Source organism: Lepidothrix coronata, unplaced genomic scaffold, assembly GCF_001604755.1.
Source record: "Lepidothrix coronata isolate B3197 unplaced genomic scaffold, Lepidothrix_coronata-1.0 Scaffold11, whole genome shotgun sequence".
NCBI classification, from domain to species: Eukaryota; Metazoa; Chordata; class Aves; order Passeriformes; family Pipridae; genus Lepidothrix; species Lepidothrix coronata.
The window spans coordinates 2,479,672-2,486,506 of record NW_016690191.1 but is presented as its reverse complement, the minus strand read 5'-3'; positions in this window follow the sequence as shown (position 1 = coordinate 2,486,506).

Genomic DNA, 6,835 nt, shown 5'->3' with positions numbered 1-6,835 from the left:
GAAGGCGCAGGAAATCACTGCAGCTGGCACATGGTAACAGTTCCCTGGTAGCAGGTAGGAAACATGCATTTTAACCTGTTCTCAGATATAACGTATAATTGGGAACACCACTCTAATTAATCCTAAGTAAATGCAGCGCATTAATGGAAGCACATGCTGATTGATTGTTTTTTTTTTTAAGTTTAGTTTAAGAACTAAACAGCTAGTTATCTTTTTCCACCCCTAAAATGCAACTTATAGTTTCAGAGTGATTTTCTTGGAAATCAATGGTAAGACAAGAAAGAAGAAATGCCCAGTTAGTTGATGAGCCAGAATGCATTATTCCAGATTGCTAGGAGTTTTACAGTCCTCATTGACAGAGCCAAGGAAATGCTTACGAGAACCTCAGAGGACAGAGGCAAGACCAGATTTTAGAGAAAAAAAAAATTAGAACCTCTTAAAATATGGTTTGCTACATCATTGAATTCTCTTCAACTGCACTGGGCCTATATAAATGGCTTAAGAATGTCAAAGCCAGTATCATGTAAGCAAGAGAGTACATTGTGGTTTTAAGGAAAGGTCACATTTAAATGTCAAAAAGGGGTCCTGTTTCTGGTATTGTGTTCCTAACAAATGAGTGGGATTATTAACTTTGCTAAAAAAAAAGAACTACATGCTTTTTCTAGTGTCAAATCCCACCTGAGAGGAGACATTCCCCATGTCTGGGAACTCCGCAGGTGAGATTTAGAAGGAGCATCCTTGGATTGGGAGAGGAGACCAGCAGGACAGGAGGGTGAGGGTCCTGGGGCAATTCCTAGGTGATTCCCATCACAACCACTGGATCAGCCTGGTGAGACTGGTTGGAATGTCTGCAAGGCAAACTGACCTCAGCATAAAAATCAGGCCCCTGCACAAATCTCTTTGAACATCTTTGATTCCAGAACATCTGCCCGGAATCAAGCACCACCAGTGAATTACTGATCATCACCACTGATCTAATAACAATCTCATAAATAATATATTGTCCTTGACCAAGGCAGCAGCATGAAGTACCACTAACTCTGAAGGCCCTTCTTCTGAAGGGCCTCAGCTGAGCTTGTACCATCAGTTAAAAGTGAATGGGCTTCACAGCATTTAATTGCCCAATTTGGAGTTTCTAGGTAGACATCTTGGTAGCAGATGGACACTAGGTAGCACAGAATAATTTTACATCTGTAGTAGATAGACTATTTCTATAATAAAAAATATATTATATAGAAAATCAAGTATTTCTTGGTTTAAACCAACAACACCAGAATTTCTTGCAAAATTTTTATTTGCAAACTCCTAGTTTGTGTTTAATAAGAAGAGAAGGGCTGTGATTAAATCAGTCAATCAACCATCATTCAGACCATTTCTTTCTGAACAATGTTGGCCAAATTCAGCAATCCATGTTTAACATTTCAGCCTACATGGAAGGACTGTGGGGAGCAAATCTCTATGTGAATTTATGCTCTGTTGGTCTATATTATCAACTCTCCACCCTGCCATTCTTAGTCATAGAATCACGGAATCATTAAGATTGGAAAAGACCATGCTGAACATAACTTTATCAGGATAATGCTCCAGTATAAACTAAGATAACCTAAGTGCACGTTCCCATGTGAACATATGTTGGTAGAGATTAGTTTTGATTACTTATCCAGACCAGTCTGGCATATTCCTGAAATATCTTTAACATGTTAACTGTTAAAACCTGAACAAAGAGCTTCACACCAAAAGTTTAGAAACATTGTGTAAGCCGTCACCTTTAACTATATTTTAAAAGCAGCCACATTTAATGTCTGAGAGGAAGACTTTCCTACCCCCTTCATTGGTGCATCACTCCAGAAGCAGCACAATGAAATCAGGAAGATTTCCAAGGATCAAATGTCATGTGATAAGAAAAGTAGAGGACAAACTGAAGGGGAAGAGGGGAGGGCTGGGTCCTAGGAAAACTGAACTGCCTAAGTAAAATTTCAGGAACATACCTCACAATCTGAAGTTTTACCCATTTACATTATTTTTTCTCTTTCGCTCCATGTTTTTATCATATTCTTAGCTCAGGCCCTGGTGCATTTTTGTGTATTCCCATGAATAATTGTAAGGGCAGCTGACATCATTTAGACATCAAAGTACCTGAGAGGGCATTCAGATGTGCAAGTGACCTTAAATATACCCACTGAGAGCACAGAAATGGAAAGAGGGCTTTAAAGTCTGGCCTCTAGTGTTTAAGTGCAGGTGATTCTGTACTGTTTCATTTGAAGTGGTTCTAGCTGGGCTTGGAATTTGCGTCCCTGAACCATCAGAATGGCCTGGAGTTTCTTAATTACTAAACAAATGGAGAGTAGCTGCTTGATTTTGACAGCTCCTTTGTGTATCATTCTTCACAGAACATGAATGATTAATGGAATTTTCCCAACACAGTCAAAGTTGTTTACTGATGGAATTAAAGCTGAAATTGGCAGTGCTCTTTAGGGAGGACTTTTTCTATAATGTCACCAGACCTGCCAAGCTCTCCTAAAAAAATAGGAACAATTAGTGATGGGTCAGAAGGATTCTGGGTATTAAAAGGTTTGGTTCTCTCCAATGAAAGAGAAAAAGGGGGTGGATGGGTGAAGAAAACCTGAGAATAAATGAAAAAAACCTAAAGCCTGTTATTGATTATTTCCTTCAGGGAATAATATCCTTGGACCCAAGATCTGTCCTTGAATTTAAAAGAGAAAAAAGTTAAATTTCAGTATCTGAAGATGTGAAATACAGAGAAGAAGACAGATAAAGGAAGCCAATGTTCAACCTTTTCTAGTTAAGCACTTCTCATAGGTCAGTGAGTGTAGGCTTCCCATCACCAACACAAGGTGACACCTTATGTGTCAGTGTCAAATGATTTGAGGCAGTAACTATCAAGGGGTGGAAGAAGAGCACAAGTGCACAACCAGAACAGCTGTGTTTAGAACTTGGCATTTGTGGCTTTGTAGCCAATTTGAGCATTAGAAATGCCTGGAGGAACAGCTGTCTGGTGCAGAAGGCAACCATTACCGGAGGACACGGAGTATCTTGTGCATCTTGTCTTGTAGGGAAGGTTACAGGGCTGCTGGATGGCCCAGGGAGCTGCTGTCACTGGAAACATACCAATACAGACTCTGGGGGTGGGAACATGCAGGTGAAGGAGCTAGAGAAGAGGATGGGGCTCCTGGTTTGCATGGAGAGCATGAAAGGAAGCTGACTGCAGTGAATCAGGCAGACCTGCAAACTAAATAATTTGGAATTATTCTGAACGCATTCATAATTATTTTTTTCCCTAGGTATTTTCACCATTCGCCTTCCTGTCCCCTTACATTGCCAGATTCTACAGGCAGAAAAATTTGTGGGAGTAATATCCTCCCATCAGCAGTGGTTCATCTGGGACACACTTACGAAGTTCATAATAAAGGCAAGCCCTACAGAGCGTGCTCAATGTTTAAAGTGTTTTATGAACAACTTCACACCAACCCCAGGAGATAGTTAGATAAGCATGTGATTTATTTTTATTCCCATTTTCCAGATGGAGAAAAAATAGTGAAGTGACCTTCTAAAGGCCGCAGAAGGAGTTGAAACGGAGATGAGATCAAGGAGCTCCTGACTACCCTGTGTGTGGGGAAAACATCAGATTGTTCTGCATCTCTCTTCTGCATCTATTGCACTGACAAAGGCCTTTCACCACACTCATGTGAACATGTCTACAAGATGGATCTTTATGACTGCAGTGGAATCTGGTAGAGGGCCAGGACATTTTGGTTTTTAGCTATTCCCTATCATATTTGCCTGATGTGCTTCTCTCTCTCCTGCTCTCCTGCCTTTAAGCATTTTTCAATAAACAGGCAAAATAACCCAGGAGCGAGGCTGCAAGGGCCAGCCCAGAGCCAGTGAAGTCACATGCCTCCCATACTTGTGTAGTTAGCAGCAAGTATATATAACACAGCCCTGCCCTTCCTCTTCTAATGAAAGTGGCTCACCACCAGGTAGGTGATCAGCTGCCAAAGGAGATTAATCTCCCTTTTTAGCGTGTGTTTTGGGGTTGGAAGGGATATCAGTTGCTTTAGTATGTTTTTAACATCATCTAAAGCGTAGCCAAGGGTTATAATCATACCCTTGGGAGAGCAAAGGTACAATAGATAGCTAAGTGCCTCTAATCCACAGCAGCATGATTATCTATTGATAACTGCCTCTCCCCTTTAGCTGTCCTACTGATCCAGAGTTTGGTTAATAAAAACAAATGAATTCAGCATTCCACAGGGCAGTAAAGAACATGCATTGGGGGTGTCAGGGTGGGGGAAGGTTAACTGTTCTCTTTTGTTTTCTTTTCTTTTAATGCAAAACCCAACTGGCCTGGTGATGTCCAGATATGCACAAATATCAATGCCAGATATTCACTTGCACAGACAGAAGTAATACAAGTACAAAGGAGAAGGCTGGGGTGGAGGAAGGGGAAGCGGCTGGGGCCAAGAGCTGGGAGCCAATTCTTGCCGTGATGTACTCTTACTGCCTTTGTGATCCTGGGCAAGACTCCTGGATTAAATTAATATCTAGGGCTCGATCCAATGACTGATGTTAATTAGAAAGTAAAAGGCCCTTTCACCTTCCGCTACTAAATTTGACCTGAAGTTAGTTATCCGTAGTTAATTCTGTACTATTGAGCCCTAAAGTCAGACTTCAGGACTGACGAAACTCCATAGTTTCTACTGACCTTTGTAGGATATTTAGTTTGATAATACTGGTTATGATTTCCCCCCATATAATTTGCATTTTCTGTGAGAAAGGAACAGCAGTAGCACCTTTCTTCTACACTACCCTGACAAATTTAAAAGGAAGTCTATGGTTTTGTAGGTTGTTCTAAGAATTACTTTTAAGAAAGCACAGTGTTGGAAACACATTCTGAAAAATCTAGTGATGAGTCTCCATAAGCACTGATAAAAGATTGTGAGTGATGTGCCTTAGCCTGGCCCCATTCGCAATCGAGCTATTCAGAGTTATCTGCATTACACCATAATAACACCACAATGAAAGTTCTGCATAGATCCAAACCATGTATGTACCACACAGTCCATTGGTTCTTGCCATTCCACCACTGGGAACTATGAAGGTTAAATTCTGAGGAAAATGAATGCTTTTCTTTGAAAAGCTTCTGTAGAAGATACTCTTAGGAAAAAAGAAAAGCCCCAAAAAATCAAACCAAACCAAAACAAAAAAAAAATCCAAACCCCAGCTTATTTGTTCATCCATCATATTTTCCTGGCAACTGGTCTCTCGAGAAACCTCCAAACAAATAGCCAGAAGTGAGTGGTGGGGAGAGGAAAGATATATATGAATTCTTTCAAACAAGGCACGTCTTGAAGCTACCTGGATTTTCTACTGGAATGTAACCTTCATGTTCCTTCCTGATACTGGCAGGGGTGTGGTAGTGGTTTGACAGTAAATCAGTGGACCTGCAAAGATATGGACTCTAAGGAATCAAAATTCCTTTAAAGGATGGTCTATCCAGCCTTTGCAAATGTCCTTGAAGTTCAAGCACTTGTATAACATTCATTTGGTCATAAGACTGCCTGGTCTTGTGCTATTTTAAACAGTTCAGAAACAGATAAACATCTACTACAGTTAAAAAAAAATAATTAAAAAATCAATTGATCACATGCCCAGGCAATACTTACCATGGACTGTACTTATTTTGGCTGAAGACATAGGGGGAAATTTTTTAAAAAATGCCCTGGAGGGAATAAACAATTAGCAAGACAGTTAAAAAAGCAACCCCAACACCCTACCTTAATTGGAGCCACTGCAAAAAAATCCAAACTATTTGATCTCTAACAAAGGAAGGCCTGTCAGGTCAGTAACCCAGACCTGAGGTAATGGTTTCATATAACAATACTGCTTGACTTGGTATTCATTTTCCACGAAAAGTTCAACCTAACAGCAGCTGTCAAATACCTTTGGCTAATTCCCCTGTAGCTGTTTTGGTACAATTTTGGTGGTGTAATACACGGTATCACCCGACCCCAACAAGGCCACCACACTGTTAACACTTTGCCCTTGGGAGGCACATGAGTGGGTTGGAGCAGTTACAAATTCCCCTTAGGTATTTAGGAGAAAGACCTGCTCACGCTCCTGACTGCATCTCTGCTGTACTTTGTGCCACGGTAGTGCTGAAATGTGTTTCTTTCCAAATCATTAAAGCCTGGCATTTCAGAGCTGGGCTCCAGGGAAAATGTCCCTGGCCCTCTGTGCCTTCCCTCCTCTATTTCAAAACATAGATGCTAAGCTTCAGTGCACCTTCCTGCTGGATTTTCAAACAACTCAGTGTTTTACAGGCTTCAGTATATTATAAATATTGGCTCTTATTTTTATTTCTTTTTCCCCCTAACTGTGTGCTGTTCAGGCTTTTTTGTTGCTTGGATTGTGCAAAATTATGTGTGTAGTAGGATGGAAATTCTGTACATTCTGTTGAGCTCCACCTTTTCTTCCTTCATCATCTGTATCTGCACAGGCTTTGTGTTAATTCATACCTGAATAATTCCCCTGGAATCTTCTTGATGAGCTATTCCAAATATCCTGAATTGAGAATGGGAAATGAAGGCAGGGATGAGAAATGTCCTCTCTCATCATGAGACTGCCCATGTCCTGAGTCTCTGCCACCTTTCAGAGGGAAACTCAGATAAAGCTGATGGATGCGGCCAACAGTCTCTGCATGTCTAGACAATCTGCATAGTTTTCCTTATTCAAAGAGGCAAGTCAGAGACATTTGAGGCAAAAGGCTTTGGGGTGAGGTTCTAGTCCCTTTCAGTAGCTCTTCAAGTCTCACGTT